The 18796-nt window shown below is 38.4% G+C and overlaps 1 protein-coding gene across 1 annotated transcript in view; it reads right to left on the bottom strand.

The window, feature by feature from the left end:
- ECHDC1 (ethylmalonyl-CoA decarboxylase 1) overlaps window positions 1–14052 on the bottom strand; it is a 58217-nt gene extending 44165 nt beyond the window's left edge. The window contains exon 1 of the mRNA XM_066373288.1: window positions 13969–14052. The gene's annotated coding sequence lies outside the window, so the exon portion shown is untranslated. The remainder of the gene's footprint in view (window positions 1–13968) is intronic.
- Between the last annotated feature and the right edge of the window lie 4744 nt (window positions 14053–18796).

Raw genomic sequence — 18796 nt, 5'->3', positions numbered from 1 at the left:
GTGAGCAGTATATTTACGCACTCCTGTTCTTTGTGACAAATATCAAAGTTACTCAAGCATCGTTGGGCATGCAGTCTCTTTAGGAGCTAGGTAAATGTGTTGATTCCTGGCCCCACTTCCAGATACATGATTCTGAGCAGGGGTCCTTAAGTCAAATGTTGAGAAACAAGGATATGATGCCTATACTTAGATTATACACTTGAAAAAATTTTATTTTTATTTTTTTAGTCAGAGAAAAGGATAGATAGGGACAGACAGGAACGGAGAGAGATGAGAAGCATCAATCATCAGTTTTTCGTTGCAACATCTTAGTTGTTCATTGACTGCTTTCTCCTGTGCCTTGACCATGGGCCTTCAGCAGACTGAGTAACCCCTTGCTCGAGCCAGCAACCTTGGTCCAAGCTGGTGAGCTTTTTTTTTGCTCAAACCAGATGAGCCCGAGCTCAAGCTGGCGACCTCAGGGTCTCGAACCTGGGTCCTCTGCATCCCAGTCCTACGCTCTATCAACTGCGCCACCGCCTGGTCAGGCGAAAAAAATTTTTGAATGTTGGCTATCCCCTTGTGACAGACAGCCTTTTGCTGTCTGTGTGTTTTTAATTCAGCTTTATATTCATGTGTTCTAATCTGTTGTTTATGGCCTTGCCACAATAGAATGAGTTTTTTAGAGATTTTCCTTAGGAAATGCAGAACACCTTTTTCACTCTTCATGGGGGTAGGGATGGAAGAAAAAAGAAACAAGAGAAATAGTCCTTGAATATCATGCTTTTCTCCCTTTATTCTCTGTTTTGTAATTCAAAAGCCAACAATTTGTTTCCTCTGTATTCACTGTAACCTTTCCCCAGAGACTATACATGGCTTAGACTGATTGGGAATAATTTTCTTCATTCTTTCTCTCCTCTCTTTCTTCTTATTTCTTTTGATAATATATTCAATTTGTGTTTTTTACAATGTCATATAAAATATACTGGAACAAATATCTCAGACTGTCAACAGTTGTCAATTCCAAATTATGGAAATGCAGTGTTTGTTATATTATTTAAACATCCTTACATGTTTTCAAATTTTGGAAGATGAATGAAGAATGTATAATAATATGGTAGAATGCTCAAAATATAGCATTAATTTTTAAAGTCTATATATACACACACACACATATATACTATCATACACTACATATGTACTATATCCACACACTTGTATGTATATATGTGTGTTTATATTTTAGAAAAAAGAAAATATACCAAAATGCTAATGGTTTTATTTGAACTTTTTTTCTTTATACTTTTATGTATCTGTCAATAACTACCATAAAATTTATTACTTCTGTTTTTGGGAAAAAAGCAAAACTACCATCATTTATAAAAATAAAAAATTCCAACCGATGGAAATTGAATTATTAGGCTAGAGAAGCTCTTCTTTAGCTTCCAGCATGACACCAAATTGCTGGATATAGTCAGCCCTTTGTTCCTCCTTATAAGATTGAACTTGCTCCCTAGCAAAGAAGGGTGTTTGTGTTTCTCCCTTGAAAAGAACTGTGTGGCATGGGGAAAGCCTGTGATCCTACAGACAGGAGACTCCAGACTTCAGCAATTTGTTTCAAGGGGAGCTTCAATACAAAAACTACCCTATATCTCAGAAAGGGCTTTACTCTGCCAGCTATTAAGGTATAATTGACAAATAGAATCATATATATACATATTTAAGGTGTCCAACTTGATATACATTGTGAAATGATTACCACAATAATGCTAATTAATATATCCAGCAACTCACAGTTACCATTTGTGTGTGTGTGTGTGTCGTGAGAACAAAGATTTACCCTTATAGCAAATTTCAAGTGTACAATACACCCTGTTAACTAGAATCACATCCCTGTGCATTAGATCTCTAGAACTTACTCATCTTGCATAACTGAAATTTTGTACTCCTTGACCAACATCTCCCTGTTTCTGCCTCCCACCAAACCCTAGCAATCACCATTCTACATTCTGCTTTCGCTATTTTAGATTCCACTTCCACATATACATGAGATCGTGCAGTATTTTTCTTTCTGTCTGGCTTATTTCACTTAGCATAATGTCCTCCAGGTTCATCCATGTTGTTTCAATGGCAGTATTCCTTTTATTCATTTTTTAAGGCTGAATAATATTCTGAAGGATTTTTCTTAAAGCAGCAAAACACCCTTACTTTTCTCTTGTTTATGTAATTGAATGAAGCTTATAGTTCGACAGGTATGATGAGCCTGGGAACAGACTAAAGTTTATTGTGCACGCAGCTTTGTGTTCAGATTGAGAATGTCTTGACTTCTCATTTTCCTTAACTCCCTTAATACAAGTTTCAAACACAAATGGAACATGGTTCTATGTCTGAGAAAAATGATTATACTAATTTGTGCATGAGATTTCAAAACAGAACAAAACACTTTCTATGCAGATTGCTTCTTGAGAGATTGATCAAAAATTTCTGAAGAATTCCTCCTACTGTCTTTCTTCTTTGAAAGCTGAATTTCATTTGACTAATAAAGATTTGCTTTTTTTCTTTTCAGTATTCTTCAGTATATACTATGGAGTCGATAATAAAAAATGTTTCTCATTGAATAAGAACAAATGGGTCCCTGGCCAGTTGGCTCAATGGTAGAGCGTTGGTTTGGCGTGTGGATGTCCTGGGTTCGATTCCCATCAGGACACACAGGAGAAGCACCCATCTGCTTCACCCCTCCCCCTCTCACTTTTCTCTTTCTCTCCCCTCTCTAAAATTTATAATTCAGAAAAGAACAAATGTATGGCAGAACAATGTCAGGAACAATACTGTTTTTGACTTTCCACTCCTCACCTTGTAAAAACATACTTCCCCCTAGTGGCAGTTCTCATGTATAACATAAGTCTAGAAATTTATTGGGCTAAGAAATCGATGCCTGGTAATACAATTCTTTAATCTGAAATACAACTTTTCCTAAAATTAATATCCTGGAAAGTAGCATACCATGTCCTTTTTAAACTGATTTTCGTAGGTGTATAGTGTTGTTGCAACTTCTGCTGCTGCTGATTTTTACAATTGATTTTCAATTTGCAGGGCTCTCTGCCTTTTTGGCTTTATTTGGATGCTAATGCAATACTTGTTCAAGTATCTTATTAGCAGAGAAATATATGAATTACTTTTCTTTAAGTCAAAGCAGATTCACAAGGACAATATATACTGCTCATAAAAATTAGAGGATATTTAAAAATGAATATGAAGGTATAAAAAAGCATTTAACTTTTTCTTATTAAACAAGAACATCAGAAAAGCAAACACAAGTTAAAGAATGTTGTTTGATTATGCAAACGAGACGCAAAAACAACTTTTATTTCATTGGTGCACTATACAAGAGGCTGAAAGTACGGAGTATCTGCACGTTCCCTGTTCCCCTAATTTTTGTGAGCAGTTTACAATTAACTGGAATTATGATGGACTTTGTTGTAAGACAAAGTATTATTTTGAAAAATAACTTTTAAAAATTTCATTTTGGAGTAGGTGATACATGTATACCTACTCCAAAAGTTAAATGGTACAGAATAATATACAGTAAAAAGTTTTCTTTCCCTCCCTCTTTTTCAGAACTGCTTGGTTTTCTATCTCAGAGACAACTCTTACTAAATTAATTTTTTGTATTTCCAGGGATTGTCTACTCACACACATTATTTGTTATATGTATTAAACATGTACATGCATATGTGTTTTATGTATTCACCTAGAAATATATGCATTATAATGCATTATAGATACACATTATAAGTAAATATATAATTATGAGTATATGTATACATACAAACATTTTTATAGTGCATTCATTCAAAGGAATATTATGCAGTCATAAATAAAAGAATAGGGCACTACTTCATACTGAAATGGAATTATCAACAATATAAACTTGAAATATATATATATACATAAAATATTTGTATTTTTATGTAATGTGTATACATGAGCTAGCAAAAGTAGATTTACAGTTGTGAGTCAATTTACAGTTGTCAATGAACAAAACAGTGTATTCCTCTGTTGTTATATATTTATTAATTATTGTATTATTTATTATTAACCTACTTTTGCCCACTCCTGTCCATATACATGTGTATATATACAATTATATGCTTTTTCTTACCCAAATAGTATCACTCTAAATACCCTGTTCAGCACCTTGCTGTTCTATTATATTTTTATTTGATAATATATATTTCTGAGGCGCTTCTGCAGAACAAGCCTTGAGGTGATAAGCCAGCCAGAAGAACCTGACAGTAGAAGAAAGAGGGATAAAAGGACACCGTTGAGAGCTGGACAGAGGCTAGGCAGAGGGTCCTAATTTCTAGTAGGCCAAATGTGGACCTAAAGAAGTCTGGTATGGGCTATATTGAAAGAGATTCTGTCTAACAAGATCCGTTGAAGGAGTAAAGTGACCCAGTAGAGAAGTGGATACTAAAATTCCAGGTCAAGGAGGAGAGGCAGAACATCTAGATCAGGGGTCCCCAAACTGCGGCCCCCTGAGGCCATTTATCCGGCCCCCACCGCACTTCCGGAAGGGGCACCTCTTTCATTGGTGGTCAGTGAGAGGAGCATAGTCCCCATTGAAATACTGGTCAGTTTGTTGATTTAAATTTACTTGTTCTTTATTTTAAATATTGTATTTGTTCCCGTTTTGTTTTTTTACTTTAAAATAAGATATGTGTAGTGTGCATAGGGATTTGTTCATAGTTTTTTTTATAGTCTGGCCCTCCAATGGTCTGAGTGACAGTGAACTGGCCCCCTGTGTAAAAAGTTTGGGGACCCCCTGATCTAGATGAAGGGTGTTTTTCAGCACACACTGAGGTCTTCTGTACGTTGATCTCTGAGAAATCAGACTGCGACATTTTTTTTTAAAGTCAAGACCATGCATATTGATAGAGGACTCAAAAGTTAGGAATTTAGCTTCAGTAAGAGTAGCTTTTAGTTGTAATTAATACGGGTTAGGAAATAGTTAATTTGCTTGCTATTCTTTTTTTTTTTTTTTCCTTGCTATTCTTTCTTTTTTTTTTTTTTTTTTTTTTTTTTTTTGCATTTTCTTTTCTGAAGCTGGAAACAGGGAGAGACAGTCAGACAGACTCCCGCATGCGCCCGACCGGGATCCACCCGGCACGCCCACCATGGGGCGATGCTCTGCCCACCAGGGGGCGATGCTCTGCCCATCCTGGGCGTCGCCATGTTGCGACCATCCTGGGCGTCGCCATATTGCGACCAGAGCCACTCTAGCGCCTGGGGCAGAGGCCACAGAGCCATCCCCAGCGCCCGGGCCATCTTTGCTCCAATGGAGCCTTGGCTGTGGGATGGGAAGAGAGAGACAGAGAGGAAGGCGCGGCGGAGGGTTGGAGAAGCAAATGGGCGCTTCTCCTATGTGCCCTGGCCGGGAATCGAACCCGGGTCCTCCGCACGCTAGGCCGACGCTCTACCGCTGAGCCAACCGGCCAGGGCGCTATTCTTTCTTAATGACTCCCAGGTCTTCCCCTTTGAAATGCAGTGAAAAGTTTATTTTTTCAGGAAAGTCTACATCGGGGTGGGACCTGAAGATTAGAAAACTGTAAGTCACAATAGTTGTTTTTAAAAGCCTACTCACAGAGTTTCCTGTGAAAAGTTAAGGCCTATAAATTAATTAGAAACTTAGTTCACCAATCTTCCATCTTTACTTTGTCTCCTACGGAAACTGGGAATCTTTTTCACAGATAATTCCCAGAAGCAGATGGTCTCAGAGGTGCCAGGTCCTGGCTTGTTTCTCAGAGACACCTGACCTCAGCTGTCTTGAAGATTTGCCAAGGACACCAAATGGGCCGATGCTAATTGGACCTTTGTTAACATCAGAACAACTTGTCCGGAAGACGTTCCTGCCCACCAAACCCCCACCTCCTGCACATTATTACATGACTAACTTCATGAACTTTACGCCTTGCACCATTACCAATAGCCCCTGAACCTTATAAAAGTCACACTTGTGAAAGTGTAGGGCAAGATTTGATACATTCCTAAGGTCCCTGCTTTCTCAACTTGCTGGCAATCTGAACGGAAGACGCTTTTATACCACTCGGAACCGGTTTCTGTGACTCAGCAACGAAGAGCAATTTGAACCCCAGCTTTTTCCAGTAACAATAGGTTATGCTAAGAGCAACACCACAACATTACAGCAATACCTGGCTCTGCTCTTTACCCCTGATTCCCTTTTCTCAGGCTTGGCTCTGGAAGTGTCTAAGCAGTGTGTCCCCATAAATGAAGTAGGGGAGGAAAGAGAGAAGCAGGTCCGTGAGTTTTCCTTGATCTTGGGAAGGAAAAGTTTTACACAGAAGGGAAACATGGAGTGTAGGTATTGCAAAGAACAAAAAAGAAGAAGAAAGAAAGAAAATGTTTGTTTTTTATCTTAGAGTGACTGGGAAGCTGGAATATCTGTCTGATGTTGTTTTTAGGGTAAAGAACTTGTGCACAGCTTAGCTTCTCCTTGGGCAATAGCTGAGTATAAGAGTAGCATTTGGCTTACATTCTACCGAGTTCTAGTTACACAGATCAGATAAATATCTCTGGTGGCTGCAAGGATGGTAATATAAGAGGTTCTTGAACTTTCTTCTTCCCACGAACATACTAAATGCACACCTACATAGGCACCAATTCCCTCTGAAAGAAGTCCAGACACTCAGAAACCAGCTGAGTGACTCCTATCCATCAGGCGAACAAGAAACCCCTACATGGAACCAGAGGAAAGGCTGAGGCACACTCTTGCCGTTGGCACAGCACCATATAACCAGGAGGGAACCTCTAACTTCCAGCTTCTCCCTGACAAAGGAAGAGCTTGGACTCCACAGCAAGTGCACCAACTTGTAAGATTCTCACCCAAGGCATGGTCCCCCAACACACCTAATTCTGAAGATCAATAAGGCTTGCATCCCCAGGACCCCACGAGACTAGCAAAGAAGCAATTCTTAATGGGCACAGAAGCTCTCCATGTGGCTATCTCTCCCTCCCCCACACCAGAGCTCTGTATGGAGGCAACAGGCAAAACATAAATGAATAAATAAATAAATAAATAATGTTCATCTTCCAATCTTTCCTGAATGGGGTCTTTTTGCATACTTTAAAAACCTGTTGCCAATGTCATCCTGTTAAAGTTAATTTTCTAAATAAAATTTAAAAATAAAAAAAAGAATTAAAAGAAGCATATTTAACATTAAAAAAATACCACTATTGCCTAAGGGTCTCCAAGAGTCAGGCTTCTCATTTCTCACACATATCAAGGACTAACTGTGGTCCTCCTAGGAGATCAGGGGAGCCAGCAGACACCTACCTCTTCCGACCTCTCAGACTGCTGCCTGTCCCAAGTCACCAGGATCTCCATACAAAGAGCTTATACATCCTAGTTCTCAGCTTTTGCAGCTGAACCCAAGAAGCATGTCCTCAGGTTACTTGGTTCTAATAACCAAAGAGACTTCCATTTATGAGTCCCACAGAACTATAGCAAACAGAAAAAGTTTTTAATGGGCTTAGGATCCCTCCCCTTCCCACAGCAATATACCTAGGCCATCACAGAAGGAGGAGGGAAAAACAGCCCCTGCCAGTTTCTCCCTGGAAGGAGTAAACTACGTACTTTCTCCTTCTGCTCTCTGGGGTTCAGGTTCCAACCAGGCTACATCTAGACGCTGACTGGAATCTTCCCTTTCTGGACACTGATGGGCCTTGGAACACCCTCAACTACTTGGGGCCACGAAGAAGGCAGCTTGCAGAATCACAGTGTTTTCAGACAACCAGGATCATGGGCCAGACTAATCGATGAGGCTCATATACAGTCATCCCTCACCATATTGCAGTTCACTTTTCGTGGTCTCACTGTATCACGAATTTTTAAATTGTATATTTTTAATTTTGTATCATGCATTTTTCGCTATATTATGGGATTTTGCAGTATATAGATATTTCTATGTATTTGTTATTTTAACTATTTTTGTGGTAAAATAAGCAAAATAAGTGTAGGAAAGGTTAATAACAACATGGGAAAGGTTTATAAGAGTGTGTGGGAAGTTTATAAAGCCTTTAAATATATAAAGTAATAAAATAAATATAAGGTCGCTAATACATGGATTTTCGCCTATCGCAGGGGCTTCTAGAACCTAACCCCTGCGATAGACGAGGAACCACTCTAAACTAGACTACACTGTCAAGAGTGGGAGAGGTAGCTGCTTTAACTAATTTTCAGAAATCAACACAGAGTCAAAGAAAATAAGAGATAAAGGACTATGCTTCAAACACAAAGACAAGCTAAAACTCCAGAAGCAGATCTTCATGAAATGGGTTGAAGTGATTTAACTGATAGTGAGTCAAAATAACAGTCATAAGGATACTAAACAAAATCAGAAGAACAATGCATAAACAAAATGAAAATTTCAACAGGGGATAAAAAATGGAAGAAAGGATGAGTGAATTTAAAAGCGAGGAAGTGGAATTAATCTAATTAGAGGAGCAAAAAGAAAAAAAAATAGAAAAAGTAAAGATAGGTTACATATTGTCATCAAAAGGACAAGATAAGTGTTAGCAAGGAGAAAAGCGAACATTTGTACACTGTTGTTGGGAATATAAGTTGGTGCAACCACAATCGCTGTACATATAGCAATTCTTCAAAAAATTAAAAATAGAGCTACCATATGATCTAGTTTTCTGACGTCTGGGTATTTATCTAAAGGAAATGCGAACAGGATATTGAAGAGATATCTGCACTCTCTTGTTCATAGTAGCATTGTACTCCAAGATATTGAAACAATCTAGATGTCTGTATGTGGATGAGCAGACAAAGAAGGTGTGGTATATGTATATACAAAGTGGAATATTATTTAGCCATGAGAAAGAAGGAAATCCTGCATTTGCAACAACGGGGATGAATCTGAGAGAATAATAAACAAAGTAAGTCAGACTTATCTGTGGACTGTAAAAAAGCCAAACTCATAAAATGAAAACTAGAATGGTGGTTACTAGGACTGGGGGATGAGGAAAAGGGGGAAATATTGGTTATAAGGTATACTGCTCAGTTTTATAGAATATATAAGTTCTGGAGATTTAACATATCACATGGTGACTATATCTAATAATACTGAATTTTTTACTTGAAATTTGCTAAGAAATAGACATTAAGTGATCTGACCACACACACATCCATACACACAAAAGGTAACTATGTAAAAAGATGGACAATTAGTTTAACTGTGGTAATCATTCACAATGTATGTGTATTTCAAAGCATCAGATTATATATCGTAAATTTGACAATTTTTATTTGTAAATACTTCCATTAAGTTGAGAGAAATAAAAAGTGATAATGACATCTTCAACTAGTGCTATTGAATTTCTATTTTTCTTTCTTTCTTTTTTTTTTTTTTACAGAGACAGAGAGAGAATCAGAGAGAGGGATAGATAGGGACAGACAGACAGGAATGGAGAGAGATAAGAAGCATCAGTCATCAGTTTTTTGTTGCGACACCTTAGTTCAGGGGTCAGGAACCTACGGCTCGTGAGCCAAATGTGGCTCTTTTGATAGCTGCATCTGGCTCGCAGACAAATCCTTAATAAAAATAATAATGTTAAAAATATAAAACATTCTCATGTATTACAATCCATTCATTTCCTACTGCTGATGTTCATGGTTGCGGGTGGCTGGAGTCAATCACAGCTGTCCTCTGGGACAACACCAAATTTTTATTGGATAATGTGTAAGGTACACATGTCGCTGTATAGCTCTCATGGAATTACATTTAAAAATATGTGGTGTTTATGGCTCTCTCAGCCAAAAAGGTTCCTGACCCCTGCCTTAGTTGTTCATTGATTGCTTTCTCATATGTGCCTTAACAGACCGAGTAACCCCTTGCTCCAGCCAGTGACCTTGGGTCCAAGCTGGTGAGCTTTGCTCATACCAGATGAGCCCAAGCTCAAACTGGAGACCTCAGGGTCTCAAACCTGAGTCCTCAGTTTGAGAAGGCCCACGGTTACTTTAAATTCCAATTTGTCTTATATTAGTATAAGCATTTCAGTTTTCTTATTGTTACTGTTACATGATAAATATTTTCCATCTTCTTACTTCCAACCTATGTGTATCTATAAATCTAAACTTTGTCTACTCTAGACAGCATAGTTGGTTCTTGTTTTTTCATCCAATGTGACAATCTGTCTTTTTATTGGATTGTTTAACTCACTCACATTTAATGTTATTATTGATATAGTTATAGCTGCCGTTTGACTTTTTGTTTTCTATGTCCTATAATTTTCTATTGAAAGACTTCTTAGTTTTTTACTAATGAATATTTCCTAGAGTTACATTTTATTATTATTTTTTCATTTTTCTTTATTTTGAGGGGTTTCTTTTAGTGGTTGCTCCACAGTTTGCCATATATATCTTAATTTATCAGAGTCTACTTCAGATTTATATTAATTCCAGCGATACATATATAAATGTTACTTCTATAAAGTTTCTTTTCCTGCTTTTTGGTGTCATTATTATTATACCTATATCTATAAATATATATAATACATATTATATCTATGTTACAAACCCAACACTGATTCAAATATTAATTTATATAATTATATGTATTTTAGAGGAACTGAGAGTAAAAAAAGAAAGCACATATGGCCCTGGTCAGGTGACTCAGTGGAGAAAGCTCCAATCCTGCACACCCTTGACCAGGGCACATACAAGAAGCAATCAATGAGGGCTCAATGAAATGGAACAATTAAGTGAAACAATGAGTCAATGAGTTGACACTTCTTTTTTTCTCTCTCTCCCTTCTTCTCTCTCTTCCTCTCTATCTTCTCCTTCTTCTCTCTCTCCAAATTAATGGAAAATTCTTTTTAAAAGTCCTATAGATTTGAGTTAGTATCTTTACTGCAATTCAGATTTGTTTGTACCAGTCTTCTCTGTGCCAATCTCATTTGGGATTGCTTACAATGAATTCTTTCAGTTTTTGTTTATCTGAAATTGTCTTTATTTCAGCTTAATTTTTCTGTTTTCAAATTTTCTCTTTAGACAACGATGTCTTTAGACAAAAATATCTTTGAACATTTTCACTATGATGATTCTTGGTATAGCTCTCTTTGTATTTTACCTACTTGGAATTTGTTGAGCTTCTTAGATTAATGTATCTCAAGAAATATGGAAAATTCTCAATCATTTTTTTAATTAATTTTGTGGGGGTTTTTTGTTTGTTCCTCTCTCCTCTCCTTCTGGTAATTCCATTAATATGTACTCTGGTGAGTTTAATGGTATCACACATTTCTCTTAAGCTCCGCTTCTTTCTTTCTTTCTTTCTTTCTTTCTTTCTTTCTTTCTTTCTTTCTTTCTTTCTTTCTTTCTTCCTCTCTGTTTTTTGAATTGTATAATATCTATTGACCTTTTTTATGTATATATATTCACTGATTCTTCTGCCAGTTCAAACCTATGGTTGAGCCCTGTAGTGAATTTTTTTTTGGTGTCATTATTGTACTTTCAACTTCAGAATTTCCATTTGTTTCTTCTTTACAATTTCTTCCTTGTTTTATATATTGTCTCTTTGATGAGACATTATCATCATATCTTCCTTTTATTCTTTAATCATAGTTTTCTTTAATTCTTTGAAGAAGTTTACCATAGCTGCTTTGAAGCCTTTGTCTGTTGTTGTTTGAATCTGGGCTCCTTCAAACAAAGTTTCTTTTTCCTGACTTTTTTTTTAAACTGAATATAAGTCACACTTTTCTTTTTCTTTGCATGTATTGTAATTTCTTTTTTAACTTTACATTTTAAATAATATGTTGTTTCATTTCTGGAGATTATTCTTTCCCACTCATTTGGTGCTTATTGTTGTTGTTTGCCTGTTTATTTGTTTAGCTTCTGGTGGTATTGTTTTAGTTTGAAACCTCTGATGTTGCCTCTGAGGACACAGCAGTGGTGGGATTCAAATAATTTAACAACCGATTCTCTGCCTTAAACACATTCTTTTTTTTTTTTTTTTTTAATTTTATTTATTCATTTTTAGAGAGGAGAGAGAGACAGAGAGGAGAGAGAGGCAGAGAGAGAGAAGGGGGGAGGAGCTGGAAGCATCAACTCCCATATGTGCCTTGACCAGGCAAGCCCAGGGTTTTGAACCAGCGACCTCAGCATTTCCAGGTCGATGCTTTATCCACTGCGCCACTACAGGTCAGGCTCGATTCTCTGCCTTAATGACTGTTTTAAGAATAAAATAATGATATATCAAAAGGTAGTTTATTATTTCATGCATTTAAAACTTTTATAAGAATGGCCCTGGATGGTTAGCTCAGTGGTAGGGTGTCAGCCCGGCATGTGGAGGTCCCAGGTTTGATTCCTGTCAGGGCACACAGGAAAAGCGCCCATCTGCTCTCCACCCCTCCAGTTATCCTCCTGCAGCCATGGCTCAATTGGTTTGAGTGTATTGGCTAGAGCACTGAGGATGGCTCTGTGGAGCCTCCACCTTAGGCACTAAAAATAGCTCAGTTGTGAGCATGGCCCAAGATGGGCAGAGAATTGGCCCCACATGGGGTTGCTGGGTGGATCCTGGTTGGGGCACATGTAGGAGTCTGTCTCTCTATTTCCCCTCCTCTCACTTGGAAAAGAAGAAAATAAATGCTGTTTGAGACCCATGAAAAAAAGGAAAAGAATAAAAGAGGCATACAAAAATAGATTATATGAGTTTTAAAGTATTAATGAAAAAATATTAAATAATACCAAACAAAAAAATAAAATAATTATTTAAGATATTTCCATTTTGCTTCTTTTTTTTTTTTTTTTTTTTTTTGTATTTTTCTGAAGCTGGAAACAGGGAGAGACAGTCAGACAGACTCCCGCATGCGCCGGACTGGGATCCACCCAGCACGCCCACCAGGGGCGACGCTCTGCCCACCAGGAGGTGATGCTCTGCCCCTCCGGGGGGTCGCTCTGCCGCGACCAGAGCCACTCTAGCGCCTAGGGCAGAGGCCAAGGAGCCATCCCCAGCGCCCGGGCCATCTTTGCTCCAATGGGGCCTTGGCTGCGGGAGGGGAAGAGAGAGACAGAGAGGAAGGAGGGGGAGGGTGGAGAAGCAAATGGGCACTTCTCCTATGTGCCCTGGCCGGAATCGAACCCGGGTCCCCCGCACGCCAGCCCGACGCTCTACCGCTGAGCCAACTGGTCAGGGCCATTTTGCTTCTTGATAGACGTCCTCACTTGCATTTTTTTTAACCTATGGACGGAATGAACATTACTACAAGCACTTAGAATATGCTGCTTCATAGATGAATGTTAAAAAAGAGTAAGGAATGTAAATTTGTGATTTCTACATTGGGCAGCTATCCAGGTGCCCACCTTAGAGAGAACTCTGATTACAAGTGTCATTTTAACAACTGGTTTGCCAAACTCAACAAAAAATTAGGTATCGGTTCTGCTGAACCAGTGCAAACCAGCTGAATCCCAACATTGGGACGGGGTCGTCCATCCTTGTGCATTCATTCACCTGGGATGAGAGTGGTTTTAGCCGGGCTGTCTTTGGCTGTCTCCCTGATCACACCCAGACATTAGACTCCTTGAATTACTGGCTGATCCACTCTATTGTTTTCACAATGCCCTTGAGCGTACATTGCTCCAAAGTTTGACACAATTACAACTGGGTCTCAATTTAGAAGTAGTTTCTGAAGCCAATGTATGAGAATGGCTCTGATCAAGGAGTGGTTTACTTAGGTATCTCTTCTGTCTCTCTCTCACAAACTCACTGGCCAAACTCTTTGGCTTCTCACTCTCACCCCAACTAACAGATCCATTGTTTGTAAGAGCATTTTTAGATTTGATCTTTCCCACACTCTGTTTCAAATAAAACTAGTTCATTTGAAAAAACTTTATAACTCTCTGTTCTCAAGCCCTACTCCTTCCCCTAAGAGAACAATCTCTTAGCCACGGAACTGGGCGTGGGGACTTACCAGGGTATGGTACGCTTATTTTAGGAGGAGCGTGGTGGGTGTAGGCAGTAGTCCGAGGTCCTCTTGTCTTGCCTCTCCCACAGTAGAACTTCCGCCCTACAAATAAGCTGGTGTGAGAGTGAACACAGCCCAGTCTTCTCAGCTGACAACAACTTGTGCAGAGCCGCTGGCCTATAAATAGAGGCTAGTCGCAAGAAGGGAGTCTCTGACTTCTCATGCAGTCACCTGGAATTCAGCTTCTGCAAATATAGCCAGCGTATTTGATAAACGCTAGCAGCCTGCCCCTTGTGTAACAGTTACGTGGAGAGGGAACCCTACATTCCTGGCTACGCCTGTCTGGAGGGAAGTTTCTCTTATGTGGAGCTGGAACAAAGGGCAGAAGAAACAGGTTGTAATTCAAATGCTCCAGATTCTCACTGTTCTTATTGAATTCAATAAGAATTTGAGTAGATATTCTTGAATAAATGTCTGTTTTTTATATGCCCTTTACCAAGTTCCATATGCATTAAATGTTTAATTTTATTTAGCAATTATGCCTATTTGACTTGGGAATGGAACCAAGGAGTTCCTTATGCTACCATTCCAGAAATAGGATTCCTGAAATGTGTTACTTTTAAGAGAGCACCTTTAATTAAGTTAAGAAGAAAGAGAGAAAATGATTAAAAATCTCAAAGGATAGTAATGAAATGAAAGCAAAGATTATGAAACTACTCTTTTTATGTTTTGATGCAAGCTAGGGTAGCTATAAATTCATGATAAAAAGTATAAGTTTAGAGAGACACTTTTAAATAAAGTCAACCTCTTAATAGTCTATGAATTTTAGTGTTGAAAGTAGGTAAGACCCTCGCTGGTTGCTCAATGGATAGAGCATTGGCCCGGTGTGTGGATGTCCCAGGTTCAATTCCTGGTCAGGGCACACAAGAAAAGCGACTATCTGCTTCTCCATCCCTCTCTCTCCTCATGCTCTCCTTCTTCACCTCCTGCAGCCGGTGACTCAGTTGTTCCCAGAATCAGCCTCAAGTGTTAAAGCTCAGTTGATTAGAGCATTGGCCCCAGACAAGGGTTGTTGGGTGGATTCTAGTCAAAGTGCATGCGGGAATCTGTCTCACTATTACCTTTCCTCTCACTTAAAAAAAAAAAAAAAGAAAGAAAGAAAGTAGGTAAGAGAGTAACAAGTTTTGATGACCAGAACAGATAGCTTTTTCCCAAATTATAAAAAATGGGGGAGGTGAGAGGTCACTATATTTTTTGAAGAAGTGAAAGGTGTGGCAATGTGTCTTGAGATTAAAAAAAAAAAGAAACAGGAAAGCTGAAATGAAGGATGACAACTGGCTTTGATCTTTTTGCTGAAGCATTTACTCCCAGAAGTGTGTGTGAAAGAGAATTGCTTTAGAATGTTCCTGTGTCTTTTCTTGCCTCCCCCAAAAGCTGACCTGAACCCAAGAATTCATGTGCAAGCAGTCTATTGAAAGTGCTAGGAACACAGGTGTAGTGATACAGAAGAGAAAAGGTACTGTCACTGAACATGCTAACAAGTTGGACAATGGAGCCTAATTCTTGGGGAAGCTCTGGCAAACAGTGCAAAATGCACATACAAGAATTCTCCCAGCCAGGGAGTGATCAGAACCAGAACACCAGTGAGTCATTGATAAATATCTCTGGAGATGTCAAATTACTTGCACTTCTGTGTTGCTGTGATCTCCAGAAAAATGAATTCTGGCAACCCACGGGTAGCTCTCTGACAAAGATGCAATGACTAGTTGTTAGAAGCCATGCTGGTATACATGGAAACCATGGTTATGGACAGGGTGTTAACTGTGCATGCTACACTAGGAATTTTTCAAACAAACTAGTCTGTGCCCTTCTCTTTCCTTTAACCACTACCTCAAGTTCTGATCATCCTTGTAAAATGGCAGTATTGAGAAAAGGTGCCTGTAGATATATCGCCTTCATAAAGAGGCCCAGTAATTAACAGCCTCAGCTTATTAGTTAAAGACCATAGAAGTTCAATGAGAAAAAATTTCCCCCGAACTGAACAAGTCCACAGTGGGCCTGGGTGAGTAGGGAGGAGAGAAGAACACTTTTTAAGGTCTCTTTGGGGGAACATAATTGTGAGTCCACAAGAAATGAATTAAAAGATTCCTGGAGTTGATGTGACAGTTGCAAGAACTCATATGATCTAGTCAGCATCATCTTTGACATAGAGTGATTTCAGGCATTCTAAGGGAAAGAAGTGAAGATTGTGAGGGTGGGAGTTATCATGATCAGTTCTGATGAGTCATGAACTGATTTTGTTAGTTGGTGAAAGGTTAAAGACTCTAGGGATCAAAGGTGCTAAGTAAAAGGGCAGAGCTGAGATGTTTGAGCACAAAATTAGGCTAGAAAGGTAAGAGAAGTCGAAAGGGACTCTAATGTACTGAAAGAATACAGAAGGGGAAAGGAAACCAGAAGTTTTATAATCACAAAGAACAAATGCAACAAATATGGGGAAAATAAAGCAGGAGGAAAGAATTAGACAGAAATGGAGACTTGCAACTTAATTTTTTTTATTATTAATATTTTAGATGGTGAGAAAGGGAGACCAAGAGAGAGAGAAACATTGATTTGTCGGTCCAATTATTTATGCATCCATTGGTGTGTGTGCCCTGACCAGTGTCCTGACCAGGGATTGAACCTGCAACCTTGGCATAACCAGTTAAACTACTCAGCCAGCTACTGTGATTTAATTTTCAAAGTTGAGCAATTCAAAGTGTCAGACTGTAACAGAAACGAAATGGTGATTAAAGTTTGGGAAATCTGGAACTTGAGAAATTATGAGGCCAGGATTTCTGATGAGTCATTTATATATATCATGGCAGGGGATAAAAGAAAAAAGAAAATTATCAGCCTTGTAGTAAAGTTATGAAAGAAGATGATGTGGGAGTGATGTATGTGTAACAACCGGGGAGAGATGCTGCAATAAAGATTTGGAAAAAATAACATGATTTTTCAAATTACGCATCATGTTCAAAATTCTTTTGGTATTTGACACAGAGATATAATTTGTCTTCTGTCTTGTTACCCACAACTTTAGTCTCTCTGATATGCACAGAAGGAACTCACCCAAGAGCTCTTCATTAGTGTTAACCATTATTTTAAGATTTGCTTATGTGAATGATAACTTTTTGAATTTTATAGTAAGCTCCCATTCAATAGATTTAAACTGTCACCTAAGTAATGCAGTTGAGAGAACTGACTACTCATCCAGTGAGCATTGTGTCCATAAGGCATTTGCTCCAATATGAAAACAGAAGGCTCAATCTTTAATCTATGGAGATATGTACAGAAGCAATCTTTAAGTTTGGAACTGCACTTGCCAGCAATCTAATTATTTCAGAATTATCAGTTAAGCAATGAATTACTAAAATGGAGCCTCCATTTCAATATTTTCAAGACTCTCTCTGTCTTAGGATGACCTGTCTTAGCACACTGACGATCGAGAATGGAACAAGAGAAACAAGACTGTAAATTTCTAGGAGAAAGAGGAGATGACAAGCCTTGAACAAATAGTCCCAAATGTGATTATTGTTGAGAAAGAAGAAGCAGAGATTTTTTTCTCTACATAACTTTTTAGTTTATTCTAATTGGCAATAGATGAATGAACACAAAGATTGGGATGACAGAACAAATAACTTTTCTGTCAACATCTACTTGAATTCCAAATGAATAAGCATCACACAATTTTATTTAATAGGTTATAAATATAATAAGTTTGTTGAGCACCTACTGTATATCCAAGTGGTTAGCATACACGAACTTCAGTTGGTGGTAGTAGCAAAGCAGGCTTGCTCTTTTCTGTGCAAACATGAGTTTAAAGCCCCACTCTCCCAACCCCAGACTCCCACCCCCTAAGTCTCTGCTATATAAAAGTCTTGGAGCACAACTCCAAGGAGGTATTGTTAACTTCATTGTATACACAGGGAAACAAGTTGATTAAAAATTGCCAAAGACCTCAACAGCTTATAAATGTAAAAGATATTATTTGAACCCAAATATTGTAGGGTTTTTTTTTCTTTACAGTGCTTCAATAATGATTACATTTCTTCTTTATATCTATACTGAGCACTTAGCTATATATAAAAAATGTCCCCTCTCAGCTTGGTTTCTTATATCAGTTTTTAGAGCTTCCTCTACTTCACTTTGTTTCTTTGCTCAGATTTATGTCTGAGTATTTTAAGACTGCCAGCAAACAGTTTTGATTATGCAGCTACACAGCCTGGCTGATGCAGAGGTAGGGAGTAGTGGGTTTGAAGCTGATATTCCCAGTATTAGGTTAGATATTTCTTATTTCTGTTTTGTATTTCCTGTGTAGATCCCGGGCCAATCTGACCTCAAACACCGTCTTGGTCTGCTCTGTTTTGCAAAAGGATGAATCCCCATGCCAGCTGGTGTATTGCCAGTCACAGTTACTGGAGGGAAACTGAAGAGTGGGAGGAAGATGGAGGCCGTGGGTGTTGTCCATTTACTTGCCACAGTGTCGTAATTGGCAGCGATTTTTAAATGAGACTCCAGCTCCTGCGAGATGACCCTGAACCCCAATAAGTGCTCTGATCATGCCACTTCTGCCTTTTGTCTTTTCAGACTGAGATGGGGAAGTTCATGGTTTCTCACTGTTGCTAAGCTCTGGATTGTCTCAACTGTCCTCTCTGTTGGGCTTGTCAGTTTTTCATTGCTGTTGTATGTAACCATTCCTCTGCAGAAAGTCCTATTTTAAATACTCCGATTTTTTTTGTTTGTTTTTCTGATCATATTTTTACATAAACCCCAAATGCTTTATATTTCATTATAA

This window comes from Saccopteryx leptura, chromosome 3 (assembly GCF_036850995.1).
Source record: "Saccopteryx leptura isolate mSacLep1 chromosome 3, mSacLep1_pri_phased_curated, whole genome shotgun sequence".
NCBI classification, from domain to species: Eukaryota; Metazoa; Chordata; class Mammalia; order Chiroptera; family Emballonuridae; genus Saccopteryx; species Saccopteryx leptura.
Note: the sequence above shows the minus strand (reverse complement) of the source record. Positions and strands in the feature narration are given on the sequence as shown.